This window comes from Oncorhynchus kisutch, linkage group LG16 (genome assembly GCF_002021735.2).
Source record: "Oncorhynchus kisutch isolate 150728-3 linkage group LG16, Okis_V2, whole genome shotgun sequence".
In the NCBI taxonomy this organism is placed as follows: Eukaryota; Metazoa; Chordata; class Actinopteri; order Salmoniformes; family Salmonidae; genus Oncorhynchus; species Oncorhynchus kisutch.
This window is the reverse complement of record NC_034189.2, coordinates 4181009-4196237: the sequence shown is the minus strand read 5'-3', so window position 1 is coordinate 4196237 and position 15229 is coordinate 4181009. Positions and strand designations below refer to the sequence as shown.

General features: G+C 48.2%; 1 long non-coding RNA gene and 1 pseudogene across 1 annotated transcript; both read left to right on the top strand.

Moving 5' to 3' along the window:
* The first annotated feature begins 2 nt into the window (after positions 1–2).
* LOC116352834 (F-box/WD repeat-containing protein 7-like) lies at positions 3–11502 on the top strand (annotated as a pseudogene).
* Positions 11503–14509: 3007 nt separating this feature from the next.
* Positions 14510–15063, top strand: LOC116353910 (uncharacterized). The gene is made up of 2 exons (XR_004203318.1): positions 14510–14666; positions 14922–15063. It is a non-coding gene; the product is annotated as an uncharacterized LOC116353910 (long non-coding RNA).
* The last annotated feature ends 166 nt before the right edge of the window (positions 15064–15229 follow it).

The window sequence follows — 15229 nt, the reverse complement described above, 5'->3', positions numbered from 1 at the left end:
ACATCGTGATCAGTGGGTCGACAGACAGGACTCTGAAGGTTTGGGACGCAGAGAGCGGAGAGTGTGTTCACACCCTGTACGGACACACCTCTACTGTACGCTGTATACACCTGCACGACAAACAGTGAGTTTACACACACACACCTACACACACACACCCACACTCTGTATGGACACACCTCTACTGTACGCTGTATACACCTGCACGACAAACAGTGAGTTTACACACACACACACACACACACACACACACACACACACACACACACACACACAACACACACCCACCACACACACACACACACACACCCACCCACACTCTGTATGGACACATCTGCCATACGATCTACACCACAATGAGTTGGACACACACACCCAGACACTCCAACTCAATATCCCCCCCCCCTCCCCCCAGGGTTGTGAGCGGTAGCCGTGACGCTACGTTGCGTCTGTGGGACGTAGATTCTGGCGAGTGTCTCCACGTCCTGACAGGTCATGTGGCGGCGGGCGGTGTGTCCAGTATGACGCCGCAGAGGTGGTCAGCGGAGGATACGACTTCATGGTTAAAGTCTGGGACCCTGAGACAGAGACCTGTCTACACACTCTGCAGGGACACACGAACAGAGTCTATTCACTTCAGGTAGGAACACACACACCCTGAGACAGACAGGTAGTGGTTACAACACACACACACACCCTGAGACAGACAGGTAGTGGTTACAACACACACACACACACCCTGAGACAGACAGGTAGTGGTACAACACACACACACACACACCCTGAGACTGACAGGTAGTGTTAGTTAAACACAACACCACACCCTGAGACTGACAGGTAGTGGTTACACACACACACACACCCTGAAACAGACAGGTAGTGGTTACAACACACACACACCCTGAGACAGACAGGTAGTGGTTACAACACACACACACACACCCTGAGACTGACAGGTAGTGGTTACAACACACACACACACCCTGAGACAGACAGGTAGTGGTTACAACACACACACACACACCCTGAGACAGACAGGTAGTGGTTACAACACACACACACACACACCCTGAGACTGACAGGTAGTGGTTACAACACACACACACACACCCTGAGACTGACAGGTAGTGGTTACAACACACACACACACACACCCTGAGACTGACAGGTAGTGGTTACAACACACACACACACACACCCTGAGACTGACAGGTAGTGGTTACAACACACACACCTGGTCCCTGTATTCAGACAGGTAGTGGTTACACACACCACACCCTGGTCCCTGTATTCAGACAGGTAGTGGTTACAACACACACACCTGGTCCCTGTATTCAGACAGGTAGTGGTTACAACACCACACCTGGTCCCTGTATTCACAGGTAGTGTTACAACCACACACACACCTGGTCCCTGTATTCAGACAGGTAGGTACAACACACACACACACCTGGTCCCTGTATTCAGACAGGTAGTGGTTACAACACACACACACACCTGGTCCCTGTATTCAGACAGGTTAGTGGTTACAACACACACACCACACCTGGTCCCTGTATTCAGACAGGTAGTGGTTTACAACACACACACACCTGGTCCCTGTATTCAGACAGGTAGTGGTTACAACACACACACACACCTGGTCCCTGTATTCAGACAGTAGTGGTTACACACACACCACACACCTGGTCCCTGTATTCAGAACATAGTGGTTACAACACACACACACACCTGGTCCCTGTATTCAGACAGGTAGTGGTTACAACACACACACACACTGGTCCCTGTATTCAGACAGGTAGTGGTTACAACAACACACACACACCTGGTCCCTGTATCAGACAGGTAGTGGTTACAACACACACACACACCTGGTCCCTGTATTCAGACAGGTTGGTTACACACCACACACACCTGGTCCCTGTATTCAGACAGGTAGTGGTTACACACACACACACACACCTGGTCCCTGTATTCAGACAGGTAGTGGTACAACACACACACACACCTGGTCCCTGTATTCAGACAGGTAGTGGTTACAACACACACACCTGGTCCCTGTATTCAGACAGGTAGTGGTTACAACACACACACACACTGGTCCCTGTATTCAGACAGGTAGTGGTTACAACACACACACACACCTGGTCCCTGTATTCAGACAGGTAGTGGTTACAACACACACACACACCTGGTCCCTGTATTCAGACAGGTAGTGGTTACAACACACACACACACACACACACACACACACACACACACACACACCTGGTCCCTGTATTCAGACAGGTAGTGGTTACAACACACACCTGGTCCCTGTATTCAGACAGGTAGTGGTTACAACACACACACACACACACACCTGGTCCCTGTATTCAGACAGGTAGTGGTTACAACACACACACACACACACACACACACACACACACACCTGGTCCCTGTATTCAGACATAGTGGTTACAACACACACCTGGTCCCTGTATTCAGACAGGTAGTGGTTACAACACACACACAACACACACCTGGTCCCTGTATTCAGACAGGTAGTGGTTACACACACACACACACACACACCTGGTCCCTGTATTCAGACAGGTAGTGGTTACAACACACACACACACACACACCTGGTCCCTGTATTCAGACAGGTAGTGGTTACAACACACACACACACACACACACCTGGTTCCCTGTATTCAAGACAGGTAGTGGTTACAACACACACACACACACACACCTGGTCCCTTATTCAGACAGGTAGTGGTTACAACACACACCACACACACCTGGTCCCTGTATTCAGACAGGTAGTGGTTACAACACACACACACACACACACCTGGTCCCTGTATTCAGACAGGTAGTGGTTACAACACACACACACACACACACACCTGGTCCCTGTATTCAGACAGGTAGTGGTTACAACACACACACACACCACAACACCTGGTCCCTGTATTCAGACAGGTAGTGGTTACACACACACACACACACACCTGGTCCCTGTATTCAGACAGGTAGTGGTTACAACACACACACACACACACACCTGGTCCCTGTATTCAGACAGGTAGTGGTTACAACACACACACACACACACACCTGGTCCCTGTATTCAGACAGTAGTGGTTACAACACACACACACACACACACCTGGTCCCTGTATTCAAGGACAGGTAGTGGTTACAACACACACACACACACACACCTGGTCCCTGTATTCAGACAGGTAGTGGTTACACAACAGCAACACACACACACACACACACACCTGGTCCCTGTATTCAGACAGGTATGGTTACAACACACACACACACAACACACACCTGGTCCCTGTATTCAGACAGGTAGTGGTTACAACACACACACACACCACCACACACCTGGTCCCTGTATTCAGACAGGTTAGTGGTTACAACACACACACACACACACACACACCTGGTTCCCTGTATTCAGACAGGTAGTGGTTACAACACCACCACAACACACACCTGGTCCCTGTATCAGACAGGTAGTGGTTACAACACACACACACACACCTGGTCCCTGATATTCAGACAGGTAGTGGTTACAACACACACCACACACACACCTGGTCCTGTATTCAGACACGGTTAGTTGGTTACAACACACACACACACACACACACCTGGTCCCTGTATGCAGACAGTCTCCTGAGATGATCTATTTCTAACAGGTTATTATAACGATTATGGACCCCAGCTGTTGTCCTGACGTTAACTCCTCCCCAACCCCCTCTCCCTCTTCCTCCCCACCCCCTCTCCTCTTCCCCCCCACCCCCACCCCTCTCCCTCTTCCTCCCCACCCCCTCTCCCTCCTCCTCCCCACCCCCCTCTCCCTCCTCCCTCCCCACCCCCTCTCCCTCCTCCTCCCCACCCCCTCTCCCTCCTCTCCCTCCCCTCCTCCTCCCTCCCTTCCTTCCTCCTCTCCTCTCCTCTCTCCTCCCTCTCCTCCTCCCTCTCCTCCCCCCTCCCCCCCCCCCCCCCCCCCCCCCCCCCCCCCCCCCCCCCCCCCCCCCCCCCCCCTCCTCCTCCTCCCTCCCAGTTTGACGGTGCCTACGTGGTCAGTGGATCTCTGGACACCTCCATCAGAGTATGGGACGTAGTGACGGGAGGGTGTGTCCACACGCTGACCGGCCACCAATCACTGACCAGTGGTATGGAACTGAAGAACAACATCCTGGTCTCTGGCAATGCTGACTCTACTGTCAGGGTCTGGGATATACGGACAGGACAGTGTCTCCACACACTGCAAGGTGTGACTGGGTGTATTGATACACCATCCACAGTGTAATTAATAACTTCACCATGCTTTGCGAGGCTGTGGAAAACCTCTCTGGTCTGTGTTTGAAATTCCCTGCTCTACTGAGGGACCTTACAGATAGTTGTATGTGTGGGGTACAGAGATGAGGGACCTTACAGATAGTTGTATGTGTGGGGTACAGAGATGAGGGACCTTACAGATAGTTGTATGTGTGGGGTACAGAGATGAGGGACCTTACAGATAGTTGTATGTGTGGGGTACAGAGATGAGATCATTCAACAATCATGTTAAACACTATTATTGAACACAGAGTGAGTCCATGCAACTTGTTAAGCACATTTTTACTCCAGAACTGATTTAGTCTTGCCATAACAAAGGGGGTTTAAAGGGTGTGTGTCTGTGTGTCTGTGTGTGTGTGTGTGTGTGTGTGGACACCAGTGACACAACATCTCCATTTAATCCATTTTTAATTCAGGCTGTAAAACATCAATGTGGAGAAAGTCTGGGTGTGAATACTTCCTGAATGAACTGAATGTATCATACCTCTAGGTGCACAGAAGAACCAATCAGCACTAACCTGTCTACAGTACTCCTATATGTAACTACCTCTCTCCCTGTCCCTCTCCCTCCTCTCCCTGTCCCTCTCCCTCCTCTCCCTACCCCCCCTCTTCTCTCCCTGCCCCCCCCCACTCTCCCTCCTCTCCCTACCCCCCCTCCTCTTTCCCTACCACCCCCCCACCCCCCTCCTCTCCAGGTCCCATAAGCACCAGTCAGCAGTGACCTGTCTCCAGTTCTCTCGCTCCCTGGTGGTCTCTTCATCAGATGACGGGACAGTGAAGCTGTGGAGCCTGGCGACGGGGGAGTGGATCAGAGACCTGGTGGCTCTGCAGAGTGGAGGATCAGGGGGAGTGGTGTGGAGGATCAGGTAATGAAATGAGACCCACAGGGGAGTGGGTCAGAGACCTGGTGGCTCTGCAGAGTGGAGGATCAGGGGGAGTGGTGTGGAGGATCAGGTAATGAAATGAGACCCACAGGGGAGTGGGTCAGAGACCTGGTGGCTCTGCAGAGTGGAGGATTTAGGAGATACTGCTGCCTGTAGGGCTAGATTATTGAAGAGATTATTGAGATGCTGCCTGTAGGGCTAGATTATTGAAGAGATTATTGAGGAGATGCTGCTGCCTGTAGGGCTAGATTACTGAAGAGATTATTGAGATGCTGCTGCCTGTAGGGCTAGATTATTGAGGAGATGCTGCCTGTAGGGCTAGATTATTGAAGAGATTATTGAAGAGATTATTGAGGAGATGCTGCTGCCTGTAGGGCTAGATTATTGAAGAGATGCTGCTGCCTGTAGGGCTAGATTATCAAAGAGATGCTGCTGCCTGTAGGGCTAGATTATTGAAGAGATTATTGAGGAGATGCTGCTGCCTGTAGGGCTAGATTATCAAAGAGATGCTGCTGTCTGTAGGGCTAGATTATTGAAGAGGTGCTGCTGCCTGTAGGGCTAGATTATTGAGGAGATGCTGCTGTCTGTAGGGCTAGATTATTGAGGAGAGATGCTGCTCCCTGTAGGGCTAGATTATTGAAGAGATGCTGCTGCCTGTAGGGCTAGATTATTGAAGAGATGCTGCTGCCTGTAGGGCTAGATTATTGAAGAGATGCTGCTGCCTGTAGGGCTAGATTATTGAAGAGATGCTGCTGCCTGTAGGGCTAGATTATTGAAGAGATGCTGCTACCTGTAGGGCTAGATTATTGAAGAGGTGCTGCTGCCTGTAGGGCTAGATTATTGAGGAGATGCTGCTGTCTGTAGGGCTAGATTATTGAGGAGATGCTGCTGCCTGTAGGGCTAGATTATTGAGGAGATTCTGCTGTCTGTAGGGCTAGATTATTGAGGAGATGCTGCTGCCTGTAGGGCTAGATTATTGAGGAGATGCTGCTGCCTGTAGGGCTAGATTATTGAAGAGATGCTGCTGCCTGTAGGGCTAGATTATTGAGGAGATGCTGCCTGTAGGGCTAGATTATTGAAGAGGTGGCTGCTGTCTGTTAGGGCTAGATTATTGAAGAGATGCGTGCCTGTAGGGCTAGATTATTGAGGAGATGCTAACTGACTGACCCAGCTAACTGACTGACCCAGCTAACTGACTGACCCAGCTAACTGACTGACCCAGCTAACTGACTGACCCAGCTAACTGACTGACCCAGCTAACTGACTGACCCAGCTAACTGACTGACCAGCTAACTGACTGACCCAGCTAACTGACTGACCCAGCTAACTGACTGACAGACTGACTGACCCAGCTAACTGACTGACAGACTGACTGACCCAGCTAACTGACTGACAGACTGACTGACCCAGCTAGGGCTAGATTATTGAGGAGATGCTGCTGCCTGTAGGGCTAGATTATTGAAGAGATGCTGCTGCCTGTAGGCTAGATTATTGAAGAGATGCTGCTGCCTGTAGGGCTAGATTATTGAAGAGATGCTGCTGCCTGTAGGGCTAGATTATTGAGGAGATGCTGCCTGTAGGGCTAGATTATTGAAGAGATGCTGCCTGTAGGGCTAGATTATTGAGGAGATGCTGCCTGTAGGGCTAGATTATTGAGGAGATGCTGCTGCCTGTAGGGCTAGATTATTGAGGAGATGCTGCTGCCTGTAGGGCTAGATTATTGAAGAGATGCTGCTGCCTGTAGGGCTAGATTATTGAAGAGATGCTGCCTGTAGGGCTAGATTATTGAAGAGATGCTGCCTGTAGGGCTAGATTATTGAAGAGATGCTGCCTGTAGGGCTAGATTATTGAGGAGATGCTGCTGCCTGTAGGGCTAGATTATTGAGGAGATGCTGCTGCCTGTAGGGCTAGATTATTGAGGAGATGCTGCTGCCTGTAGGGCTAGATTATTGAAGAGATGCTGCCTGTAGGGCTAGATTATTGAAGAGATGCTGCCTGTAGGGCTAGATTATTGAAGAGATGCTGCCTGTAGGCTAGATTATTGAAAGAGATGCTGCCTGTAGGCTAGATTATTGAAGAGATGCTGCTGCCTGTAGGGCTAGATTATTGAGGAGATTGCTGCTTGCCTGTAGGGCTAGATTATGAGGAGATGCTGCTGCCTGTAGGCCTAGATTATTGAGGAGATGCTCTGCCTGTAGGGCTAGATTATTGAGGAGATGCTGCTGCCTGTAGGGCTAGATTATTGAGGAGATGCTGCCTGCCTGTAGGGCTAGATTATTGAGGAGATGCTGCTGCCTGTAGGGCTAGATTATTGAGGAGATGCTGCTGTAGGGCTAGATTATTGAAGAGATGCTGCCTGTTAGGGCTAGATTATGAAGAGATGCTGCCTGCTATAGGGGCTAGATTATATGAGGAGATGCTGCTGCCTGTAGGGCTAGATTTATTGAGGAGATGCTTGCTGCCTGTTATAGGCATAGATTATTGAGGAGATGCTAGCTGCCTGTAGGGCTAGATATTTGAGGAGATGCTGCTGCCTGTAGGGCTAGATTATGAAGAGATGCTGCCTGTAGGGGCTAGGATTATTGAAGAGATGGCTGCTGCCTGTAGGGCTAGATTATGAGGAGATGCTGCTGCCTGTAGGGCTAGATTATTGAGGAGATGCTGCTGCCTGTAGGGCTAGATTATTGAGGAGATGCTGCTGCCTGTAGGGCTAGATTATTGAGGAGATGCTGCTGCCTGTAGGGCTAGATTATTGAGGAGATGCTGCTGCCTGTAGGGCTAGATTTATGAGGAGATGCTGCTGCCTGTAGGGCTAGATTATTGAAGAGATGCTTGCCCTGTAGGCTAGATTATTGAGGAGATTGCTGCTGGCCTGTAGGGCTAGATTATGAGGAGATGCTGCTGCCTGTAGGGCTAGATTATTGAGGAGATGCTGCTGCCTGTAGGGCTTAGATTATTGAGGAGATGCTGGCCTGTAGGGCTAGATTATTGAGGAGATGCTGCTGCCTGTAGGGCTAGATTATTGGGAGATGCTGCTGCCTGTAGGGCTAGATTATTGAGGAGATGCTGCTGCCTGTAGGGCTAGATTATGAGGAGATGCTGCTGCCTGTAGGGCTAGATTATTGAGGAGATGCTGCTGCCGTAGGGCTAGATTATTGAGGAGATGCTGCTGCCTGTAGGGCTAGATTATTGAGGAGGTGCTGCAGGATTATTTCAGGGTTTATTTTTGTGCAGGAACCACTAACTCACAGCTTTTTTTCCATTTACATTTGTCCAAATAGATTAATTAATTAGTTGCTTTCTCCACAGCATCTTAAACCGACTGATAACCCTCCTCTCTCTCCACAGCATCTTAAAACCAGACTGATAACCCTCCTCCTCTCTCCACCAGCATCTTAAAACCAGACTGATAACCCTCCTCCTCTCTCCACAGCATCTTAAAACCAGACCTGATAACCCTCCTCTCTCCACAGCATCTTAAAACCAGACTGATAACCCTCCCTCCTCTCTCCACAGCATCTTAAAACCAGACTGATAACCCTCCTCCTCTCTCCACAGCATCTTAAAACCAGACTGATAACCTCCTCTCTCTCCACAGCATCTTAAAACCAGATGATAACCCTCCTCCTCTCTCCAGGGCATCTAACACCAGACTGATAACCCTCCTCCTCTCTCCACAGCATCTTAAAACCAGACTGATAACCCTCCTCCTCTCCCCAGGGCATCTAACACCAGACTGATAACCCTCCTCCTCTCTCCAGGGCATCTAACACCAGACTGATAACCCTCCTCCTCTCTCCACAGCATCTTAAAACCAGACTGATAACCCTCCTCCTCTCTCCAGGGCATCTAACACCAGACTGATAACCCTCCTCCTCTCTCCACAGCATCTTAAAACCAGACTGATAACCCTCCTCCTCTCTCCACAGCATCTTAAAACCAGACTGATAACCCTCCTCCTCTCTCCAGGGCATCTAACACCAGACTGATAACCCTCCTCCTCTCTCCACAGCATCTTAAACCAGACTGATAACCCTCCTCCTCTCTCCAGGGCATCTAACACCAGACTGATAACCCTCCTCTCTCCAGGGCATCTAACACCAGACTGATAACCCTCCTCCTCTCTCCAGGGCATCTAACACCAGACTGATAACCCTCCTCTCTCTCCTCTCTCCAGGGCATCTAACACCAGACTGGTAACCCTCCTCTCTCTCCAGGGCATCTAACACCAGACTGGTAACCCTCCTCTCTCTCCAGGGCATCTAACACCAGACTGATAACCCTCCTCTCTCTCCTCTCTCCAGGGCATCTAACACCAGACTGGTAACCCTCCTCTCTCCAGAGCATCTAACACCAGACTGATAACCCTCCTCTCTCTCCTCTCTCCAGGGCATCTAACACCAGACTGATAACCCTCCTCTCTCTCCTCTCTCCAGGGCATCTAACACCAGACTGATAACCCTCCTCTCTCTCCTCTCTCCAGGGCATCTAACACCAGACTGGTAACCCTCCTCTCTCTCCAGGGCATCTAACACCAGACTGATAACCCTCCTCTCTCTCCTCTCTCCAGGGCATCTAACACCAGACTGGTAACCCTCCTCTCTCTCCAGGGCATCTAACACCAGACTGATAACCCTCCTCTCTCTCCTCTCTCCAGGGCATCTAACACCAGACTGATAACCCTCCTCTCTCTCCTCTCTCCAGGGCATCTAACACCAGACTGATAACCCTCCTCTCTCTCCTCTCTCCAGGGCATCTAACACCAGACTGGTAACCCTCCTCTCTCCAGAGCATCTAACACCAGCCTGATAACCCTCCTCTCTCTCCTCTCTCCAGGGCATCTAACACCAGACTGATAACCCTCCTCTCTCTCCTCTCTCCTCTCCTCTCTCCAGGGCATCTAACACCAGACTGATAACCCTCCTCTCTCTCCCCTCTCCAGGGCATCTAACACCAGACTGGTAGCAGCCGTTGGCAGCAGGAACGGAACAGAGGAGACTAAACTCTTGGTGTTGGACTTTGACCTCACTGACGCCCAGAAGTGATGTCATTTAAAATGGACGTTATGTCATCGGGAAAGGATGCGATGTCATTGGATAAGGATGTGAGGCAATCAAAGAAGGATCCAATATCGTCATATGGGAACAGAAGCTTGTGGTGATGAGGAGGAGGTGAAGTAATGGAAGGACTGAGTGCAACTCCAAAATGTCCTCTTTCCTTCATCACAACCCTGTATTTTCTGTCTCAACTAAAACACTGGTACTGACTGTGAAGAGACACAAGATCAACTTTCTGTGACTGGAAGAAAACCGCGAGAGGGCTGGCTGGCTGGCTGGCTGGCTGACCCAGCTAACTGGCTGACCCAGCTAACTGGCTGACCCAGCTAACTGGCTGACCCAGCTAACTGGCTGACCCAGCTAACTGGCTGACCCAGCTAACTGGCTGACCCAGCTAACTGACTGACCCAAAGCTAACTGACGACCCAGCTAACTGACTGACCCAGCTAACTGACTGACCCAGCTAACTGACTGACAGACTGACTGACCCAGCTGACTGACCCAGCTAACTGACTGACAGACTGACTGGACCCAGCCTAACTGACTGACAGACTGACTGACCCTACTGACCCAGCTAATGACTGACTGACCAGCTAACTGACTGACGACTGACTGACCACGCTAACTGACTGACAGACTGACTGACCCAGCTAACTGACTGACAGACTGACTGACCCACTAACTGACTGACAGACTGACTGACCCAGCTAACTGACTGACAGACTGACTGACCCAGCTAACTGACTGACAGACTGACTGACCCAGCTAACTGACTGACAGACTGACTGACCCAGCTAACTGACTGACAGACTGACTGACCCAGCTAACTGACTGACAGACTGACTGACCCAGCTAACTGACCGGCTGGCTGGCTGACTGACCCAGCTAACTGACCGGCTGGCTGGCTGACACCCAGCTAACTGACGACCCAGAGACCAAACAGAGTAACTACTGTAACTCCTCCCAGACTACTGCTGGATGTATAGACTGTATATGAGGCAGATTACAGAGAGACACTGTTCCCAGATCTGTTTGGTCTTCAGCCAACCCTCTGACTGGCATGATGGACTGCCAGTAACTACAGGTCTGGGACCAGATCCATTGAACTGGAGAGACACTGGACTCTGGATATGTCTGAAACCCTATTCCCTATATAGTGCACTACTATAGACCCTATTCCCTATATAGTGCACTACAATAGACCCTATTCCCTATATAGTGCACTACTATAGACCCTATTCCCTATATAGTGCACTACTATAGACCCTATTCCCTATGTAGTACACTAGTATAGACCCTATTCCCTATGTAGTACACTACTATAGACCCTATTCCCTACATAGTGCACTACTATAGACACTATTCCCTATATAGTGCACTACAATAGACCCTATTCCCTATATAGTGCACTACTATAGACCCTATTCCCTATATAGTGCACTACTATAGACCCTATTCCCTACATAGTGCACTAGTATAGACCCTATATAGGGAATAGGGCGCTGGTCTAAAGTAGTGTACTATATAGGGAATAAGGCTCTGGTCTATAGTAGGTCACTATATAGGGAATAGGGTCTAAAGTAGTGTACTATATAGGGAATAGGGTCTATACTAGTGTACTACATAGGGAATAGGGTCTAAAGTAGTGTACTATATAGGGAATAGGGTCTAAAGTAGTGTACTATATAGGGAATAGGGTCTAAAGTAGTGTACTATATAGGGAATAGGGTCTAAAGTAGGGTACTATATAGGGAATAGGTTCTAAAGTAGTGTACTATATAGGGAATAGGCTCTGGTCTAAAGTAGTGCACTATATAGGGAATAGGGTCTATAGTAGTGCCACTATATAGGGAATAGGGCTCTGGTCTATACTAGTGTACTATATAGGGGATAGGGCTATAGTAGTGCACTATATAGGGAATAGGGTCTAAAGTAGTGTACTATGTAGGGAATAGGGTCTATAGTAGTCTACTATATAGGGAGTAGGGCTCTGGTCTAAAGTAGTGTACTATATAGGGAATAGGGCTCTGGTCTATAGTAGTCTACTATATAGGGAGTAGGGCTCTGGTCTAAAGTAGTGTACTATATAGGGAATAGGGCTCTGGTCTATAGTAGTGTACTATATAGGGAATAGGGTCTATACTAGTGTACTATGTAGGGTGCCAGACTCACCCTCTCCAGCCAGTCTAATATATGCTGGATCCATATACAGAATGGAGGTCCGGAGTTTCTCCCTCATTGACCTACCCAGGAAAACCTCCTGGGCCCCAGTGATATACTGTACTTAGACTTCAACTTGAGTTCCAACTGATTCCCCATTCCCCTATGTAGTGCACTACTTTAGACCAGCTAACTGGATCCTCCTTATAGGTTCCTGGTCTAAAGTAGTGCACTACATAGGGAACCAGTTGAGACTCAAGGTGAAGTATATCACTGGGGCCCAGGAGGTTTTCCTGGGTAGGTCAATGAGGGAGAAACTCTGTGTCCCGTTCGGTAACAGTTTGTGATATAATGTAAAATATGAATGTACATATGAAGATGTGTACATAATGTTTTTATATGCAAAGGATTGTTGGAGAAACGGTTGAATAAAGCTAAGGTAACTTTTCTAAAATATGTTGTGAATGATTGTTTAATTGGTGTTGCCCAATACACTGTTCTGGGGTCAGTTCGTTTTCCCCACTAATCATTAGGATTGGTGGAAGGGGGGATCTGATCCTAGATCTGTACATAGGGAGAAATGTACTTTTTCTCTGACTGACCCAGCTAACTGACTGACAGACTGACTGACCCAGCTAACTGACTGACCCAGCTAACTGACTGACCCAGCTAACTGACTGACCCAGCTAACTGACTGACCCAGCTAACTGACTGACAGACTGACTGACCCAGCTAACTGACTGACCCAGCTGACTGATCCAGCTAACTGACGACCCAGAGACCAAACAGAGTAACTACTGTAACTCCTCCCAGACTACTGCTGGATGTATAGACTGTATATGAGGCAGATTACAGAGAGACACTGTTCCCAGATCTGTTTGGTCTTCAGCCAACCCCTCTGACTGGCATGATGGACTGCAGTAACTACAGGTCTGGGACCAGATCCATTGAACTGGAGAGACACTGGACTCTGGATATGTCTGAAACCCTATTCCCTATATAGTGCACTACTATAGACCCTATTCCCTATATAGTGCACTACAATAGACCCTATTCCCTATATAGTGCACTACTATAGACCCTATTCCCTATATAGTGCACTACTATAGACCCTATTCCCTATGTAGTACACTAGTATAGACCCTATTCCCTATGTAGTACACTACTATAGACCCTATTCCCTATGTAGTACACTACTATAGACCCTATTCCCTATATAGTGCACTACTATAGACCCTATTCCCTATATAGTGCACTACTATAGACCCTATTCCCTACATAGTGCACTAGTATAGACCCTATATAGGGAATAGGGCGCTGGTCTAAAGTAGTGTACTATATAGGGAATAAGGCTCTGGTCTATAGTAGGTCACTATATAGGGAATAGGGTCTAAAGTAGTGTACTATATAGGGAATAGGGTCTAAAGTAGTGTACTATATAGGGAATAGGGAATAGGGTCTAAAGTAGTGTACTATATAGGGAATAGGGTCTAAAGTAGTGTACTATATAGGGAATAGGGCTCTGGTCTAAAGTAGTGCACTATATAGGGAATAGGGTCTAAAGTAGTGCACTATATAGGGAATAGGGTCTAAAGTAGTGCACTATATAGGGAATAGGGTCTAAAGTAGTGTACTATATAGGGAATAGGGCCCTGGTCTATAGTAGTGCACTATATAGGGAATAGGGCTCTGGTCTATAGTAATGCACTATATAGGGAATAGGGTCTATAGTAGTGCCACTATATAGGGAATAGGGCTCTGGTCTATAGTAGTGCACTATATAGGGGATAGGGCTATAGTAGTGCACTATATAGGGAATAGGGTCTATAGTAGTCTACTATATAGGGAATAGGGCTCTGGTCTATAGTAGTGCATTATATAGGGAATAGGGCTCTGGTCTATAGTAGTGTACTATATAGGGAATAGGGCTCTGGTCTATACTAGTGTACTATATAGGGTCTATAGTAGTGCCACTATATAGGGAATAGGGCTCTGGTCTATAGTAGTGTACTATATAGGGAATAGTGCTCTGGTCTATACTAGTGTACTATATAGGGAATAGGGTCTAAAGTAGTGCACTATATAGGGAATAGGGCTCTGGTCTATAGTAGTGTACTATATAGGGAATAGGGTCTATACTAGTGTACTATGTAGGGTGCCATACTCACCCTTTCCAGCCAGTCTAATATATGCTGGATCCATATACAGAATGGAGGTCCGGAGTTTCTCCCTCATTGACCTACCCAGGAAAACCTCCTGGGCCCCAGTGATATACTGTACTTAGACTTCAACTTGAGTTCCAACTGATTCCCCATTCCCCTATGTAGTGCACTACTTTAGACCAGCTAACTGGATCCTCCTTATAGGTTCCTGGTCTAAAGTAGTGCACTACATAGGGAACCAGTTGAGACTCAAGGTGAAGTATATCACTGGGGCCCAGGAGGTTTTCCTGGGTAGGTCAATGAGGGAGAAACTCTGTGTCCCGTTCGGTAACAGTTTGTGATATAATGTAAAATATGAATGTACATATGAAGATGTGTACATAATGTTTTTATATGCAAAGGATTGTTGGAGAAACGGTTGAATAAAGATAAGGTAACTTTTCTAAAATATGTTGTGAATGATTGTTTAATTGGTGTTGCCCAATACACTGTTCTGGGGTCAGTTCGTTTTCCCCACTAATCATTAGGATTGGTGGAAGGGGGGATCTGATCCTAGATCTGTACATAGGGAGAAATGTACTTTTTCTCTAACTGGTGTGTGTTGCTCGTTTCACCT